At 31.9% G+C, this 21177-nt stretch overlaps 1 pseudogene; it reads left to right on the top strand.

The window, feature by feature from the left end:
- The first annotated feature begins 229 nt into the window (after positions 1-229).
- Positions 230-1033, top strand: LOC107518850 (annotated as a pseudogene).
- Positions 1034-21177: the final 20144 nt, after the last annotated feature.

Below are 21177 nucleotides of genomic sequence, written 5' to 3'. Positions count from 1 at the left end.
AGCATACCTCAAATAATAAAAGTGAATGATTCCAGAATAAATATTAAAAATTCTAAACATAACACATACACTTGTGGCATGAGGTAATAACTCCAAAAAAGTAAAAGCCACTGATCATATTGGCCCCAGACTTTCCAGCAGAAGTGGTGGTTTTCTCTCCCTGACTGAAGCTTTCTGTGCAGTCTTTGGCTCCAGTGTGTCCCCTCCAGAACAATAAAGTTCAGAAAACATGTCTCAAAGATATAACTCCAAGACCACTATATTTTCTCCAGAAAGTCGCTTGTACCAAGTTGAATGACTTGGAAGCAATGTAGACACCACTTTGGGAATTTTAGCAGATGATGGTGTTTTGCTTGTAGTGGAAAGATGAAAAACCCATAAGCTTCTTGATGATGTCTTTTTTTTTTTTTTCTAAAGAGATTTATAAACTCAATGAGGACATGTCTTGCAGTGTGGCAGGCATAATCTATGATGTTAATGTTCTGACTAATGAATTGAGGCTTATAGCTCAGAGGTACTTATTACAGTATCAGGAACCAATTCCTTGTGAGTGGTTGATTATAACACTTTTGAGTGATAGCAAGCAAGCTTATGCACAGTTTGGAGGAAAACCTTTTGATGTTTCACTGTTATACATTGGCTGGGATAAGGATTACAGTTTTCAGCTCTATCAGAGCTATGCTAGCCGAAATAATGGGGGATGGAAAGCCACATGCATAAGAAATAATAGTGCTGCAGCTGTGTCAATGTTAAAATAAGACTAAAAAGAAGAAACATGACACGGAAGTCAAGAGTTGCTTTAGCTATTAAAAGTCTTCAATAAGACCATGGATATCAGCAAACTCTCTGCCAAAAAAGTGGAAATTGCCACACTAACAGGAGAGTGGAAAGATGGTCATCAGAGTTCTCAAACAAAAGGAAGTGGAATCGTTGATCAAAAAAAAAAAAAAAAAAAAAAAAAAACCATGAGGAAGAAGAAGTTAAAGCTGAACATGAGAAGGAAGAAAAAGAACGAAAAGGAAAGGATAAATAGAAGACAAAATCAGGGATTTTATAACTCATTTGAGGCATCATTTCAATGTAAAAGTTGCTCTACTCTTCCACATTTGGAAAGAAATCATCAACTTAGTTTTAACTTTTGTAGTAGGAAAGTAGAATGGTACTAACTGAATTGGGTCCTCATTATTTCTGTCTAGTTGAATACTATAATGATAATGATTACTCTTCATGGACATTTTAGTCCCTTCACTCCCCCCTCCTTTTTTTCTGAATAAAACTTGGAAAGAATGAGGAGTAAAAAGGAGGAGGGTGGAAAGACCACTGGTGAGGGTGATTACATAGACTCTCACAAGACAAAAACTTATATATGTAATTTTTTTTTCTTAACTGATTTAATAAAGAATTGCATGAACAGTGGCTGTTAAGTTGTACCATAATGAAATTTTGCACTGTTTCATCTCCCTCCAGCTTGACATGTGAGTCATCTCTTTGTCCAACGTACATGCTGTATATGCTATTCACCAGTTAGTCACTTAGTAGCCTTTTGGATTATCTGAATGACTGCCATGGTATAACAGTGTTTGTGTTTAAGTAACCCTTATTTTACTTAATAATGCTGCATTCTCATGACTTTAATAACAACACATTGTTATAATTGTTCTATTTTATTATTTGTTATTGTTGATCTCTTACTATGCTTTATTTATAAAGTAAACTTTATGATAGGTATGAAGGTATAGGAAAAACTATATATATAGGCTTTGGTATTATTCATGGCTTTGGGAATCCACCAGGTGTCTTAGAATGTATCCCCATGAATAAAGGGTGACTACTGTATCTCTGTCTTTGTGTGTGAAATGAAAATGAGTAAATAATCTGGTAATTTGATATAGACCTTTATTTCCTGACATTTCCTTAAAATATTCAGAATTATGAAAGCAAAATATCATATTTGTACACATATCATAGAAAAACATTTGTTTTTTTTTTAATTAAAATGTGATGGACTTGTATTAAGGTACTTATCAGATTTTCTTTATTCTACTAGCTATCTCTTGCACTGCAGTAACTTTTTATAGGAGTGGGCAATGAGGGCTTTCACATTAACCTGAGACCAAACCTGTAACAATACTTAATAACGCCTTGTTCTATCCCATTGCACTACTCAGATAGAATGGCATTTGAATTGATTTAAACAGATGTGATAACCTGAATAACAACTCTCACATTGGGACACTTGCAGTAACAAGAGAAGGAATGTCCTTTAGCCTTGAAATTGCATTATCTTATCAGTGTAATAGACCCTATCTATTTATATATACCTAATACAATTGCTCTCTATATTTAAATAACTGATGGCTTTAATGAGTTTTACAGAACTTAGAAATTGCCTTCAAGTTTCAGTTTATATATTTTTATATACTGTTGAACATTTATGACTTGTAACATTAGTATAGAAGCTCTGTGTGACTGTTACAAGTACTACTTTTGAAGAAATGCTTATTATGAAAGACAAAATTGTCATGAGGTCAGTTAATTATAATTGCACACAATTTTAAATTTTACATTCACCAAATTCAATATCAGTTTTGTTATTTCTTAAAAATTTGAACATAGAAAACATTTCCTATTGACATATAGTTCTCACTTACTAGAGTTATTCCTTGGCATTCCTATTTAAAGTACCCAACATCCATTTTGTTTTTCTAACTCTGGCATGTGTTTCACAACCTGAGTATATTTTTTTGTCTTATTTTATTTCATCTTATCTAATTTTATTTTTATCTATTAGTACTGGAATTTTATGTGTCTTATTATAAATCTCCAGCCAGCAACAAAATAGGTGCTCAGTAAATTCAGAAACAGATCCCCAATTCCTATCCAAAACCCTGAAGACCACATATGTTCAGAAATCAAAGTAATTTTGACATTAATAATTTTGCAAAAGCAAACATGTACTGAGAACCTTCTTGTGAAGATTAAATCAGATAATGTACGCATACTCAAATTTCTCTAACTTCTCTTACCATCGGGAATATTTTTTTTTCTTATTAACAATCAAGTATGACTTGAGAATATCTGTGGTAGTTAGTTTAATGGTCCACATGGCTACACTCTAGTTTCTAGCTATTTAATCAACCAAGAATCTTGATATTGTGAAGATATTTTGTAGATGTGGTTAATGTATACAGTCTATTCACTTTAAATTAAAGTTATTCTCCATAATCAGATTGGATATTATCTGGTCATTTGAGAGGCCATAAGAGCAAAATTGAAATTTTCCAAAGAAGAAGAAACTCTCCCTGTGGACTGCAGCCTCTGCTTCTGCCCTAGTTTTGTCTGCTGGACTGCCCCATAAATTTCAGACTTACAATTGTGTAAGACAAGCCTTTTAAATAATTCCATATATATTATATGTATGATTCTGTTTTCTTTATATGTTATGTTTCTCTAGTTTAACCCTGACCAATACAATAACTCTGATATTTTATTAAGATAATAATTAGTATTTTTGATAATCGAGAGGAAATGCTCATGTATTTTACAAATCCATACTACTTTTGCTGGACATTACAAAATTGACCTCTCTAATTTTAGAATAAGGGACCATATAAATTGGGGAGACTAAATCCATACTAACTAATGAAATTTTGAAAAAATTATGTTTATTTGGTAGGGGAGTATATGCCCTACAAAGCACTTAGTTCACTGAAGTTGGGAAGGTTCCAATTTGGCTACTGTTCTATGTACAGAATTTTAATTAATTGCTTTTCTATCGTCTTAATTATTATTCTTGCTTCCATTCCTGGTCTGAAACTTCTCAGGATTTCTACCAGGAAGGTCAATTACCTCCTCTGCTCTAATGGACCCTGTGACTTTTCCAGGATGTGGATTACACTTACTCTTCCTGCCTGTCAGTTTCCAAAATACTGAAAGCTCTCTAATGCAGATATTTAATCTCTCTCTTTCTCTCCCCTTGTCTTCATTGTTGTGTATTATGTAATTTCTATTGGTTATAATTTTAAAGGGTATTAGACAAGAGAAGATTTTAAATTTCTTGAAAACTCTATTTTTCTTAATACATTCTTAATAAGAGGTACTCTAGAAAGCAAATAACAGATATAGCGATAACTATATATGGTAAAGTTGCATGGACAGATGAAGGCTGCTCTTCAGATTGTAGCCTTCTGTTTCAGTCTCATATTTCCCTGCGGGATGAGCCAGCAAGATACTTACAAGCCCGAGGTTTAGAATCCCTTTACCAATGAGTAAAATAAACAATCAATCAACCAAAACAAAACAAAATTTAAGCAAAGCACATCTTGGAAACTAATTTGAAGAGTTAGCTTTTAATGCAGTATCTTACACGATTTCATTATAGTAACATTTCATTTGAATAAATTTATAGAGAAAAATTATACAATTCTGAGGTTCTTATAGAAAAAATATTTAGAAGTATTTATCTGTGTTTTCTACTTTAGAAATTCTGTAATTCTCTGGACCCATAAAATAACAAGAACTTTATTGTTACAGATTCAGTTAGCCAAAATTTAGAGAACCAACTAGAATGTCATTAAATTCCCCCTAAAATGAAAAGTAAATTAATTGACATCAAATGCTTAGAGCACTCCTGATAAAACTTCTGTCCAGAAGAATATCAGTAACAGAGACTGCAGGCATAGAAGGCGGTAGTGACCCACTGAAACCCTCATCAACAATAGATGGCTCTGATATAAGAAATGCATGAGATTTGTGAAAAATCCTTAGGCTAAGTTTATATTTGTGAACTCTATAGCTGAAAAAAATTAGAAAGGCTTATTCATTTGTCTAGGCCTTATGTGCTAATATGTAATAATTTGATAATAAATTCTATATTCCAGGTTTACTGTGAATATCAACCTGGAAGATATTTTAAAAATCAACATATTATAGAAATAGCCTAATGACCCAGGTAGATAGTATGAAAGGAATAATTACCTCAATTCTCTGCTTGAACAAACCATTATTCTTACATTATAACTTTGAAAGAGTTTTGTTGAGCTCTGAAAACAACTACAGAATTAGGCAGCAAAATAGCATCTACCACATTTCTGTGGTCATAGACCGTAAGGCTATATTAAAATGTTCTAAAGTATCCTTAAATATAAACACTTACTTTAGTCATCTAATTAAATATTCACAGAAGTTACTAGTGCAAATAGACAAATATATTTTGTAAATAATAATAATATAGCATCCAGCATACTGATAAATATTTTGGACTCAAAATACGTAATCCAGTACAAACACTTTAAGTAGTCAATAGAATAACAGGACATCTTAAAATTGTAGCAAAATAAAATACTTATTCAAAACAAAATACTCTAGTAAACTGTATATTTTTAACACTCTGGTAAACTGCATACTTTTAATAGTAGTTATTTAATGAAATACTAAAAAGGAATAATTCATAAATTTTATTTTGCATCTTAATTCTTGGTGTTTGAAAAAGTTATTCATGATGAAATAGTAGATAGAGACTTTGAAGAAATTTCTAAAAAGTACTTCTAGATATTTTGATTATGTCATTGATTATATCAAAATCTACTTTAAGACTTCACTGGCATAGTTGTTACAGATATTGGTTATGAGTAGATGATTTTCTTTCTACATATGCAGCAGAGAAATTGAAGATAGAGGAAGAAAATCTAGGAACACAGAGTGAGGTTAAAAATATATGCAGAATAAATTGGTACAGCCACTATGGAAAACAGTATGAAGGTTTCTCAAAAAAACTAAAAATTGATCTACCATATGATCCAGCAATCCCTCTACTGGGTATTTACCCCAAAGACTTGAAATACCATATCTGAAAAGATATGTGTAAACTGATGTTCATAGCATGATTATTCACAGTGGCCAAGACATAGAAGCAACCAAAGTATCCTATGGTAGATAATTGGATAAAGAAGCTGTGGTACATATGTACAATGGAATATTACTCAGACATAAGAAGAGATGAAATACTGCCATTTGTGACAACATGGATGGACCTCAAGGTAACCATGCTAAGTGAAATAAGCCAGACAGAAAAAGTTGAAAATCACATGATATCACTTATATGTGGGATATAAACCTAAAAGCAACAAATGAACAGGACAAACAAACAGAGACTCATGGACATGGACTATAGACTAGTAGTTACCTGATAGTAGGGTGGAGTGGGAGGAGGGAGGTAGACAGGGTAAGTGATTTAAATTTTATACACACACACACACACACACACACACACACACACACACACAGAATAAAAGTTACTGTGTACACTCATTCAATCACTTAGCAAATTTTTTGCTCAGTCACAAAACATAAGATTTTTAACTAGCTTTGTATTATGCTTTAAAAAAAATTCTTATTCATGACCAGTATGAAATTATACAAAAGTTTATGCACAAATCTATAATTCATGGTAGAAAATTGTGTTATAAAAGCAGTGTTCCTTTGAAACCACAAAGAAAACAAGGTGGATTAGGTAAACTCAAAGAATGCAGTGATATTTGAAATTGGTGTCGAAGAAAGAAAGTAGAAGCCAGTTACCAAGTTGAATCAGTTATATTCTACAAGGAATCAGAAGCACAAAACTACTAAGAAGTGCTGGGTTGTTTAGGGAAACACCTGAACGTGAAGAGGACCATGAACTCGACCCAAGTTCTAACTTCCATACTTATTTCAATACTCCTTTGAATATATTTTTATAACCTAGAGAATTATTTTTGTTAGAGACTTACATTTGAACAAAGCTTTGACTAGATATAAAACTCTAGGTTCACTAATATTTTTTGTGCTGTGACATTTTGCACCACTGTCATCTGGCATATGTTCCCTTTGAAAATAGAGCAGAATGAAAAATTTGATGACAATTCGATTCAGATTGTTGGACTACATTCAAAGCAGTGCAAGAGGCCTGTTCAGTGACAGTTATGAAGAACAAGTGAGGATCAATCTTCTGTGAGTAGTTCCCCAGCCATCTCCTTAAAGAAGAGTTTTGACAAATACTACAAATCCTTGGAGGGATGGCAGGATAGATGAAGATGATGCTCTGATTTGAAGAATTCAGTGATGAGAGTAAAACAACTATGTTTTTCTGTGAATATCAGGATATTTTTATTTACTAGTTTCATTGTCTTCTTTTTTACTCTCTGTTTTCTCTAATTTTACTTCTCCTTCCCAGCTAGAAATTAGAATTTTGAAAACAAAGACTAAATAGAAGTGTTTTATTAAGAACTTTTGTTTTCTGCAATCCTTCCTGATTTTCTTAAGACAAGAAAACACAAAGCTAGCTTGTTGATAAAACTGGGAGAAGAAATAGAGAAATAAAGATGGATTAAAATTGTAGAATTTAATATCTGAAAATATTATTCCTCCTGATAAAATGTCTATATTACACAGCTTGCTTGGATTTGTAGGCAACAATGATTAGGTCTTATTAGTTAAAGACTATATTTTTTTGTGAAGATAAGTTTGAATTATCAAAAAACAATCATCATGTTATATGAATGATATGTTATTCACTGGAATGATTAGAAAAGTAGACTATTATAAATTATTGATTTGATGAGAATTAAAAATAGTTAAATATTTTAATAAATGTACTTTCAATACAGTGTATAGGGAGAGAATCATTATATAAATCAACATTTTAAATCCATAATATTATGTCTAATTTGGTACTAGAAGCAGCTGACAATCAAAACTTTAAAAAGTGACAAAAATATTAAAGATTGTCACTAAAAGACTGTATTCTTATTATGCTTAGGAGAGACTTGAGAGACAATAGCGTCAAAAAAAAAAAAGAAAGAAAGAAAAAGAAAGACATCAAACCCAAAACCCAAAAAGTAAACAAAAAAAGTTCCTATGTGATAGAAGTATTCTTGTAATAGTACACAACGATCAATGACATAGCGATGCAGCACTTGTTACATAGTTAGCTTATTCTCATTGTTTTGGCTCAGATACCACGGAACTTGGGAACCATCAAATGATTGAAGAGGTGGAGAGAAAGCAGACTGCCTCAAAACATGACCTAAAGACTCAGTCTATGAAGAAGCTCATACCCTCCCTATGTTAGCAAAATGAAGAGACAAGGAGGAGGCATCTTCCACTTAGTCGGTTGGAAGAAGGCCGATAATGGCAATTGTCACTCCAAATATAATCTTGATGTTATTCTCATTATTTAATCAAAAGCAAAGTTAGCAACTACTTAGCAGGAAAACCACAGGCAATTTATCTGTGAAAGAAAATTTTGAAGGATAATAGAGATATACCATGATTTTATAACCTATTCTGAAAGTGTTAATGAAATGTATAACTATAAATTTTATACAATCATTGTTATACTTCAGCATTAAAAGGAGTTCATAAACCTAATAAAAAATTTTGACCCTTTTTTAATGAAATTAACCTTAAAGGGTCAGATTGCAATTTATATTTCAATTATATGGGTTTAATGATATAACTTATAGGGTGAAACATTAAGAAGGAAAATTACATTGTTTTCTATTTTTTGTCAGTAAAGTTCTTCAGTCTTTGTTACAAAGTGAAACAGTAGTAATGACCAAGAAGTAAAATGATTACTCATTGTTAGTAATACATGATTTTATGGTACTATCATTTGGTTATATTTTAACAAAGTGCTGACCCAAGACAAGAATAGAAAACTGATCTCATGTTATGATAGATCACTTTTTCAAACATCTGTAATATGAAACTATGCTATAATAAGAAGTAAATAACATAATTGGTTCCTCTTTATTTGTTTCTATGAATAATAGCCACATTCAGTGCACATCCTCCAGATAATATTCTCTGGTATTCTAACTTGTATTCTTTTAAACTTATATCAATGCCATATGAACCTAAAATGTATGCTAGATTATTCCTTTATACCAATATAAAAATAGTCATCTGTGTGAATAATTGGAATAAAAAGTGAACTATTCCTACCCAGTTTCCTCATCTGTCAAATGGACCTAATAATAGTACTAGCCTCATAAATTATGAGCAGATTAGTAATACAAGTAAAAAACTTAAAACAACAACAAGGACATAGTAGCTACTCAATAAATTTAGACATAATTAATTTCATTATTGTAACTTGTCAAAATTACATGTGTTTTATATCTTTGGGACAAGACTTCTCAATTCCAGAGGATTATAAAATTTGTTTTGTATAGTATGTGATACACTTATTCATCTGCATTTGCTAATTCATTCAGTGTAGCAAGTATTTTATAATTCTTATTTCAATCTCATTCTCCTTTGTCTTCCTCTACTTCAGAGGAGCAAAATATGAACATAATTAATACTCTAGCTTTTGTTGCAGCTAAATGTGACACATTTCTGAGCAATGAGATATAGGTATCAATCCTTGACGAGAACTTCCCTTTACCAGCTTATTACCTATTTCTTTCTGGAATGACCATGAGATGCCTGAAAGTGCAGTTGTCATCTTGTTTCCTCGAGCTGAAACCAAATTTCAAGATGGCAAAGAAGGAAAAATAAGGATTAATGTTTTCTGTCCATTTTGTTTAATCACTGTACTAAATCCTGGACTGCTTACCATCAGGCTCCTTTCACATGAGACATAGAGTTATTACTCTCTTCTTTCTAATAAATAAAATAAAATTTATTTTATTAAAATAGTTATTTAATAAAACTAGTTGTCTCAACTACTTCATTTTTTAGGTATGTAAGTGAATATTTATTTGGAATGAAAAAAATTACAACATATCACAAACTTACAAAAGCTTACAAATACATCAAATATGAATCTCAGAAAAATAACATAGTTTATTATTATTTTAAAATTATTATATTTTTATATTTTAAATATTTAAAAATTTTTACATTATAGTTGACATATAATATTATATTAGTTTCAGGTGTACAATATAGTGATTAGATATTTATATAACTTATGAAATTATTACCCTGGTAAGTCTAGCACCCATCTAATACACCTAATTATTACAATATTATTGACTATGTTTCTATGCTAAACTAGGTATTTATGATACCTGCAGAAGAATGAAGATCTAGCCAATTATCAGAATTTAAACATTTCACAATTCAAGATGATTTAAAAAATATAATTATTTCTACATATAGAATATAAATATAATCCTACCCTAAGGTATGCTGTGTTAAATTTTAAATAGTCAGAAGTTCAGAATAACAAATAAGTTTCAAAACCAAATTATAGAGATCACAGATTGCAGAAGTGACAGATATTAGATCACAAGAGTAAAAACATTGGAGATTATCCTGTGGGAAATGCTTACAGTGTTTGACATAATTTTTTATAAAATTGCCATATTTAACTAAGGACCAGAGCTTAACAGAGGGGGCTTATGAGAGCTGGAGAATGTCTTCAGGACTGTGCATGAGGAGACTAGATTTCTTGTCCTAACTCCCTTTTTTTATCATAACATGTGAACTATGAATTCTGTCATACATGGTTAGTAGGGCTAATATACACACCAAGACAGACAGTATAAGCAAAAGCGCCATAAAAGAAGGTTGCTCTGTCTCTTTGATATTTTCAGAGTTGCTGCATCCATATTTCCACCAGCATGAGGATAAAGCCAATAGTGGTGACATAGCACAGAAAGGCATTGTTGAGCTGCTGAATCAACCATTTCTTTATTATTTAAGCTGCTCAGTTGGCCTTTTGGAGACTTTCACCTGAAAATATCCTGTTACCTTTGCTCTTCTACAACAGCTAAGTCATATGAAGCTTCTCTGTTATTAGCCTGCCCCACTGAGAAAGATGTGTTTCTTATTATCGGGTTAGATTACCCAGAGAGCAAGATTTTGACTGTCATTTTATTATTCTACTGCTTATACCTAAAACAATGCCTGGAATTTAGTAGGCACTTAATAAATGTTTAATGTTTCAATGACTAATTATACACCAAAGAGCTAAAGTTTAAATCACATTTGTCTAGTCATTCTCCAGTTTCCTATTTATTTTCCATCATGAAGATTTATTATTATGAAGATAGATTTGATCTGATGTCCTTAACATATGCCAAGAATTTTATATTGCATATAACCTGAAATGTAATATATATAATGTGTATAGTATTATATAATATAATATATCAGAATAATCTGTGTTTCAAGAGAGAAATGGGCTACATAAGAGATGGCCATAATCCTGCAGAATTTTGGAAGTGTACTTTATATTCACCCTTGATGGGTGGTTACAGGGGTGGTGCTAGATAATTGGTATGTGAGGTCATTTGGTTGACATTTGGCTGTAATGTAACTCTTTGTCTACTGTACATACAGTTACCCAGAATTCAGTCTGTTATAATTAGATTTATGAACTTCCAGGCATATGTACAATATTATAATGATGATGGTATAATGAGGCTTAGGTGAATATACTATATGTACTAACTGTGTAGGTGCTCGTGGCCAACTAAACCAGTGGTTAGTTTTATGGTTTTTACTGCCTTGTATTTCAAGATGTAATGGTAATGTTTAATCATAAAATGGGTGTTTCAGGAAATTCCTAAGGGAGGCCTCTGGCTTGAGCCTTCATTCTCCTGTCGCTCATGTCTAGCTATCTTCCTAATAGTTCACTTCTGTGTGTGTGTGTGTGTGTGTGTGCGCACGCGCGTGCGCGTTTTATATATATATATATAAATGAATGTCATTTATCTTGTATTTTCTGTCAAAATCCTACATGACCTTTGAAATTCAAATGTGAAGTGTTACCAAACTCAAGGAATTTCTTTTGCCTGCATACATCAAACCAAAGGAGACGTGAACGAAAGTTTGTAGCAAAGAAAGTGGAGGTTTATTTAAGGAAACAGCACTAAGCCTGGAGACACAGGTGGGTTAGTGCTCAAAGACTTGGCTCCCTCATGGCCTCTAGGAGGTAGGTTATACAGGGCAGGAATCCCGAACACCCAGGCCATAGACCAGTACCAGTCCATGGCCTATTAAGAACTGGGCCACACAGAAGGTGAGCAGAGGGCAACCAAGAGAAGCTTCATCTGTATTTGCAGCCACTCTCCAGTGTAAGCATCACCACCTCAGCTCCACCTCAGATCATCAGGCATTAGATTCTCATAGGAGTACTGGTCCCTGTTGCCAAAAAGGTTGGGACCGGTAACAAGAAAACTCTTTAGCCATGGTAGCTAAGGGAGATAGGGTCATGGGCTCTACCGACTGGTCAAAGCTAGGGTAAGAGGCAGTTGATCATTGCATCAGGTCCTGATGTCAGTCATGGCATAATGCTATCTGGTTTTAAGGGAATGCCAGTAAGGTTCTTATGCCTTCGTGTAGAGCTGCATGATATTATCTTTAGTTTGACAGAAACTCTTTCTATGGTCAACAGACCTGAGGCTCTCTTACTAAGACTGCTTGATGCTGACCTAAGGGCTAAATGATTAAGGAAGTGATTGTGCAGTATGCAGAAAAATAAAGAAAGAAAAGAAACAGGTGAACGCTGAACCAGTTCAAATCAAGAAGAAAAATAATTTTAAAAAGTCATTCTAAAAGATTTGCACAGTTATAAAAGTGACTTCCAAGAATCACCCAATTGTCTTATAATGGTTCTCATTTTGGATCAATTTTGAAGTTAGAATCAAGGTTTTATGTGATTTGCAAGAGAACAAGAAGAGCCAAAACTGATACCTTTCTGCAAGAGAAAAGATAATCATCAAATAAAAACTCTGAGATGAATTATCTCAGACAATGTTTTTAAAACAATCATTGTAATTATGCTTCATAAGATGAAAAATACACTCACTAGGAGTAAAAATATTGCAAATTTTAGGAGTGAACTAAAATAATATGAAAAAGAACTAAACAGAAAGTTCGGAAATTAAAATAGTAACTGATATTATATATATGTATATGTATTTGTATATTATGCAAGGCTAGTGCTGGTTCAACATTTTTAAAAAATCAATCAATGTAATCCATCACAAGTGAATAAGGGAATTACAGACATTTTTTTTAGGACACTGAAACTATTCTGTATGATACTTTAATGGTGAATGTGTGACACCCTGCACAGGACTTTAATATATAGAAATTAAGATAAGATAAGGAAGAAAAAACATGTTCATATCATTTTCTTACAAAAAGAAATGCTTGAAAAAATCTAACATTAATAATTTAAAGAAAACATTCAGCACAGTAGGAATAATGATAACTTTTTCTCAATTCGATAAAGAACACATACAAAAAAACCCTACACTAAACATCATATTCAGTGGTAAGAAACCAGGCCCTTTCATTCTATGATTGGTAAGGGATGATTGGGAAAGTATGTACTAAAAGTCTTAGAAAAAAGACACATAATCAGAAAGAAAAAGGAAAAGATCAAAATATACAAATTAGAAAATAAAAAATCAAAATATATTTGTTCACAGATGACATGATGGTCTACGTAGAAACAGCCAAAAAATCAACAATATATTTGTACTAATAAGAATATAGAAAGACTAAAAAATATAATGTAAGATACAAAATTTAATTACTTTTTTATGTCAGAAATTAAAAATTAAAATGTAAAATTGAAAAATTACAATAACTCCTAGTAAATTGAAATACTTAGATATGAAACAAATATATATGTATGTTTTATATACATAAAATTATAAAACTAATGAAAGAAATCAAAGATCATATTAATTGAGAGAAGTTCCACGTTCATGGATTAGAAGACTCAGTATTTTTAAGGTGTCAGTTCCTCCCAACATGATCTTTAGATTTAAACCAATCCAAATTGAAAATCCAGCAAAGTATATTTTATTTTTTTATTAAAAATAATTGGAGTGAAATTGAGTAATAAAATTAAATACATTTCAAGTGTACAATTTAACAGTGTTGTTACTGCTGAGGTGGTGTAAAGTCCAGTATAGCTCTAGTGGCATGGAGGAGGAGTCGGTGGTCGTGTAGCGTTATATGGTGTGTTGTCCCTCGGTTCTTCCCCACCAACGTAGCAAAGAATTACAGGTTGGCAAGATTTAGAAACAGTAAGATTTATTTAAAATACATTTTAAATGGAGATGGGCCGCACTAAGTAAGGCTGCAGCCCTGTGGAATTTGAGAGGTGAAGAGATAAGACAGAGTACACCCCAAAGGAGGATCTGGTTTTCAGCAAGAACTGTAACAACCCAGAAATGAGAAGTTCTGTTTATATTTGAACCATGATGGGAGGTCCTAGATGAACTGAAAGTGAGGTTACCTTGACTGACTATTGGCTGCTATGTAACACTTTGCCTACTGTGCATGTACTTACCCAGAATTCAGTTTGTTATAATTAGATTCATGAGCTTCCTGGTGTAAACATAGTATTATAATGACAGTATAATGAGCATTAGATCATGGGCAGATTAGGGCACTACCTTCTGCTCAGGTATCTGTGGCCCGATTAAACCAGCTATAGTTTATGGCCCTCCTGTCCTTTGTATCTGGGGATGCAGAAGGGATTCTCTAACTACTGATATGGTGTTCTTTGGGTGGTCTCTAGGCTGGGCCTCTATTCCTTTATTCCCCTGTCACTGATGTCTAACTGCCTAACAGTATGTCATATACATATTGCATTGTGTATTCACCACCCAAAGTTAGATTTCCTTACATCAACCCCTCTTTCCTCTGTTAACCACTAATCCACTGTCCATGTCCATGAGTCTATGAAATCATATTTTACATGAGAAAAACTGTAGATATAAAAAATATATATTAATGTTCATATGAAAAGGCAAGAGACCTAGAAAAGCAACACAATAATGAAACATAAAGTTGGAAGACTCACATTACTCAATTTTAAAACTTAATAGAAAGTGACATAAATCTACACAAGAATGCACATATAAATTAATGAAACAGAATAGAAAGCCAGAAATTGATCCCACAATTTTTCAACTCATATTTGATAAAGGAGCAAAGAAATTCAATAAAGAATAATAATTATTTTAAGCCTAGGTGTTGGAAAACCAAAGTTAATTTGCAGAAATCATATCCAGAAACTTAGACATAGATCTTTCCTTTTTTACAACAACAACAACAACAACAACAACAACACGAATCATAGATTTAGATGTAAAACAGAAAATTATAAAACTTTTAGAATATAACAGATGTAAATATAGATGATCTGAGATTTGGTTAAGAGTTGTTAGATACAACACCAAAAAGCATTATGAATGAAAAAAATTGTTGGTGAACTGTACTTTGTTATAATTAAAATCTAATATAAGCAAGACACTGTTAAGAAAATCAGAAGAGAAGCCAAAATCTGAGGAAAATATTTGGAAGACAAATATCTGATAAAGGTTCTGTTTTCGATATATACAAAGAATTCTTAAATCTCAACAATAAGAAAATATACAGTATGATTAATAAATGTGCAAAAGATCTGAACAGATACCTCAGCAAAGAAGGTCTATATAAGGCAAGTAAGAATATTGAATGAAAGAAGCTCAACATCATTTGTCATTAGAAAATTTCAAATTAAAACAACCAAACCTACTACTACAAACCTATTACAATGACTAAAATACAAATGAAAAAATGTCAGTACCAATTGATGGCAAGGATGTAAAGCCATAGGAGCTCTTATTCATTGCCAATGCAAATAAAAAATAGTACATGAAAAGACATGGGTGAATCTTAAACATATTTATTAACAAATAATTCAGGCTGAAATGGCTACATACTTTATGAGTCATATTATATGATATTCTGGATAAAGCATGACTCTGGTGAAAGAAAAGATCAGTAATTAGAAGGAGAAGGAAGAAAAAGGATAATCTGAAAAGGTGAAGCATAGGGAATTTTTTAGGACAGTAAAACTTTAAGGATACTATAATGGTAGATACATGATGCTCTGCATTTGACAAATCTATAAAAATTTACAACTCAAAGAGTGGACCTTAATGTATAGAAATTTCAAAAATATCATTGAGTTGTTTAAAGAATCCTGGGATAGAATGAGGAATGTGACAAAATATTCTAATGGTTATAAATGTTTGAAATAACCTCAGTGAAGGGGGTGAAGAAAAATGCGCAGATGTTAAGTTTGGAAATAGGCAGTCCTTAACATAGTCTCAAAGCAAACATTTTGTTCATAAGTACTGTACTTTATTTGGTAATTTTGTTTCATGTCAGAATATGGGTTGATCATTGTAATTCCATTATGTATGTCTACTGAATTTGAAGAGTTATGGAAATGGATGTTAAGTGATAGGAGCCAGGCTTCTAACTGTTATAGTGGATGGTTACATAGAAGAAAAAGAGGAGGTTAGAATGACCCATGTGGTGATGAGTTAGAGTTGGAGACATCAGTACGAACTCATGCTTATTTTAATGTAGATTATTATATGTAGAAATACTTTTAAATATGTGAATATATATATAGGTTCTATGTGCATATATATATATATATATTTTTTTTTTTTACAGTGTGAGCTGAGAGAAACTATCAGCAGTGTAACTCCAGTAGTAATGAGCACATCTAACACTCAGATCTTGATATCTAATACCATTCTACAATAAAAGGAACAAGAACTCCTTGGAGAAGTGGACAATTCTAGAACTGGGGAGAAAACATATAAATAGCCTGGAGCATATTATAAGACCAAAAAAAAAAATAAGTTGAGCTTTAAAAATATGATACATGTGACACAGGAGCCAACTGAGAGAGTTCTAGATGGCTAGGGTAGAAAAATTTGGTCAACCACCTAATGTCACATTAGAACCTCAAATATAAATTAAATATCCATTAATCTACACAGATAAAAATAAATGATTGAATAAATAAATGTGGGAGAAGGGGAAATCTCCCAGGAAGAAGAATTCCAAATAATTATGTAAATATCCCTCAAGGAGGTGAAGCACATGACTCTCCACTTCTTAATTATAGCCTGTATGTAGTGACTTTCTTCCAAAAACTACACAATGGAAAGAGGAAGGAGTGATTTACATTGAAAGAACACTGTATTGACTAGGTGATAAAAATAGTGATGTCAAGTATTCTTGATATGATGAGAAGAAAATGGCACTTTACCTCTGTGGTTTCTCTCCCCCAAACATACAACCCAGTTATATAATGAGAAAAATATCACATACTCTAAACAGAGAGACAGTCTAGAAAATGCCATACCCAGACTCCTCAAAACTGTGATGGTCATCAAAAACAAAATCTTAAATCTATTATAGTCAAGAGAAGTCTAAATTTAAATTAGTATATGGATGGGATCCTGGAACAGAAAAAGGAAATTAGGTAAATACTTATAAGATTTAAGTAAAGAATGGACTTTAGTTAATAATAATGTATCAGTATCAGTTCATTCATTATAACAAATGGGTCATACTAAGATAAAATATTGATAACAGGAGATTCTTAATATTATTTTTATATTTTATAAATTTAAAACTGTTTTAAAATAAAATACTTATTTTATTCTCTTACTTCAACTACATGGTTACTTCAATTTTATTTCCTAAATGTACCCATAATTTTGATTGAACTTGCATATCTTCAACTCCTCATCCATGCATTTATGAACCATTAATAAACTGAGTTACTTTTGTACCTATTTCTCATGTATTTTACATCATTTGTTATTGTTATTTCTCTCAGTATATAATTATAAATCTAGTTTCTGGTGATTGATTGCTTCATCTCTGCCTGTTGAATATAATATCATTTGTATTACTACTATATTTTATTGTCATATACTGAATGAATAATATAAGAATTATTTCAATTTGTTATATTTGTTTTACAGAAAATATTTCTGGCTAGAAGATTCTTTCCAAATTATCTACCTATAATAGCTACCTCGACATCCAAATTAAGCACTTTAATGTAAACTATTTTAAGGAAAGAGATCTGATATTACTTGATAAATCAGACGCCGTTCGCAATAATCTAACATCCGAAGAATTATGTTAATGCAATAGTAATGCATTACTATTAAGTTCAAACAAATGCTTTGACTTTTATTATTTCTCCAATATACTAGGGCAAAGTGATGAAATATTAGACCTTGTGATCTTTAAGTTTCCATATTGCAATAAAAAATTCTTTGGATTACTAGAGGGTTAAGTAAGCCTTGCACAGTTTGCACAATATATCAACAATTAGTAATACTTTCAGGTGCAAATGGCAAAAAAAAAAAAAAAAAATCATGTGATTTAATCAATCAGAGTTTCACAATAAGGAAAATAGTAGTAGAGAGCTCCACTGGCATTGTGCTTCACTGGCACAAGATCACTTATGCAGCTCCAAAGTAAGAAGTAGGAGGTTTCCCAGAAAAAGGAATACAAAATGGTTTCCAAGCATCCGCAATATATTTATAGTTACTATCTCATGGCAAAAATTTCTTTCTAATTACAAAGAAGTTTGCAAAAATGATGATTCTTGCCTATATATTAGAGGAGGAAAAAACAGTAATTTCACTGATAATTAACTAGCAATATCTTCAAAAGGCACAAAAGAACTAAACTAATATGCCTTATAAATATACACACAGATATACACACATGTCTTATGACAATTTAGTTTTTACAAATAGGATAGAAATTGGAATACATATAGCTTATTTTCATATTAATTAGCTGTGGTGGTAATATCATTTCTTTAATATTAATAATAAGTTGACAGCATATTAATATTATATATTAATTTGCAAGTGACAGAAGATGTATTTTCATACTTAGGTAAAATTGTTTATTAATTACATGGAATAGTTGATAATATTAAAATTAACACACTTTTTTGTGGTGCATTTCTTGTGGCAAACACAATGTTTATACTCAGTATGTTTGTGTGTGTGTGTGTGTGTGTGTGTGTGTGTGTGTAATTTTACTTAATCTCTGCATCGGTCTAAAAAAGTCATTATCCCTCTTTTATATATAATAGAACTGTGGTTTAAAATGATTGATTATATGTATTAAGGTCTCATGGTTAAAAATGGAATAACTATTCAAATCCAGAGCTTTGTGATGCAAAGACCATGTAATATGGATACAAAGATCTCTCCAAAATAGAGAATTTGAGAAACTTTGTCTTCTAAGATCTAAATTAGTATTTTTCTGTCAGTTATTCCTGTGTAAGTAGTTTTGTGTTAAGTTTATCATGTTCACTCAAAAAATACTTGTAAATAAAAATAAAGTACATATTTTAAAACAATAGGAGTAAATCCATTGGAAAAAAATCCATTGAAAATGTAATCAGTTCATTCTATAAAATAGATTCTTTTAGAAAAAAGCATTGGTTACAATTAGCTTATTTATTTTAACATAGAATGTGATCAAGGAATAGAAAATGCATGATAGAAATGAAAACTTCTTGTCATGCCTGAAGGTTAAGTGTTGTCAACAGTTCTCTGCTTTATTTTTCAGGATTTTTTTTCTGGCAGTTAAAGAAAAAACATAGTTAATAGAAAACAGAGCTTCACTTCCTTCTTTCCTTTAAGTTTACAATAAATAATTTAGAATGATTCTCTATAATATATACTATTGACAATTTAATAACCCAGAGATGAATTGTTGATTCATGGGGTTGTGGAATACCTTATTCTGTGTTTAATTTCAGTAAAAATAATAGTGTATGTCAGATGCCGTAAGGCAGAAAACTGTTCCAAAAACCAATGAAGGAGAGAATGTCTGTAACGATTTTCCTTGACAAGCCATGCCTGAGCACCTAAAAAATTTATAAGAAAAGGAAGAATCCAGGATAGACCCCGTCCTGGCAAAATTTCAGGAATGCATGTTGAATGGTTTGCAAAGCACTATAAATAAATCATAATTAAATATTGAGCAAGGAGCTCTTCCTGGAGAGTAAACAATGCATACTAGTAAGCATGTGAAAGAGAACAAGTTATGAAGTCTCTACAACTGGAACTTTAAAACAAAGGGGTTATGTGTAAAGGTCATATTAAAAAAATGAATATTTTGCATAATGAGTTTTTTCTTCTTTAAACCTCTTTAAGCATATTTTCAATTACATTTTTTCTTTCCTTCAAAAAGCAACTTGTATCATACACCTGAAACTTACTAGATTTCATTAACCAATGTCACCATAATAAAAGTAAATTAATTTTAAAACAAACGAACAAACAAACAAACAAACAAATAAAATATGGATAGACCTTAAGGCAATGGAGTGACTATAACCTTGGGAAGTAATAATAGTAGGGTCATTTAGAAACAAATAAAATTTTTAAAAATAGGTAAGAGCATATATGTGAAATGAGTCAGAGAGGGAAAATGTACTGAGAGATTGGAATATTTGCAACAAAGACTACTTTAATACCCCAAATTCCCAATTAGTCAAATTTATCTTTATAAAACATAACTACTTGGATTTCAAAAGAGGCTCAAAAGATATTTGTTTGAATAATAGTTGTGATATGTATATGGCTACTCATTTAAAATAAGGATTTTATGTATTTCTATTACCATTCCCTAAATCTCTTAAATTTCAGTAACAAAGTGATGTGTAAATTGAGAAATTATGCAATCCATTAGTATATGTATATTTTTTTGTGGTGGCCTCAAATGGCATGTTAGTTATTATCAGAACAACATTCGGATGAATCATCATAATACTAGAGAAATGGTGTGAGAGAATCATTTGTTATTTAGCATGTTCTTTCCTCAGTTCCAAGCAAGATGGCAGAGTAGGTAAACTCTGTGGTCACCTTCCCTATGACCACATTAAAATTACAACTCAATTATAGAACAATTAACCTGGAGAAACATTTAACAATTAGGAGAACAGGACTCCTATAACTAAGGATATAAAGAAAAGGTCAGATCAAGACTGGTAGGAGGAGCAGAGACTCAAAAAGGCCTAGCCCCAAACCTACATGTGGCAGTTGAGTATTGAGAGAGATATCTCAGCTGCAGAGGTCCTCCAAACCCAAGGAGTAAGAGGCTTAAACCTCACAACAGGGCTCCCAAGCCCAGGGTTCCAGTCTGAAGGAGTCCCTACGAAATCTGGCTTGAAAATCAGAGAGGATTTTAATCTTTCAGGTAATGCAGAAGGCTGCTGAAAACTTAGACATTCCCTTAAAGGGCTTGCACACAGACTCGCTCACAGGCAATTATCCTGGGCTCTTGTGGAAGGACAGTAGCTTAGGAGGCACCAGGAACATACTGAGA

The sequence above is a fragment of the Rousettus aegyptiacus genome, unplaced genomic scaffold (genome assembly GCF_014176215.1).
Source record: "Rousettus aegyptiacus isolate mRouAeg1 unplaced genomic scaffold, mRouAeg1.p scaffold_m13_p_10, whole genome shotgun sequence".
Lineage (NCBI taxonomy): Eukaryota > Metazoa > Chordata > Mammalia > Chiroptera > Pteropodidae > Rousettus > Rousettus aegyptiacus.
This window is presented reverse-complemented; position numbering and strand designations above follow the sequence as displayed.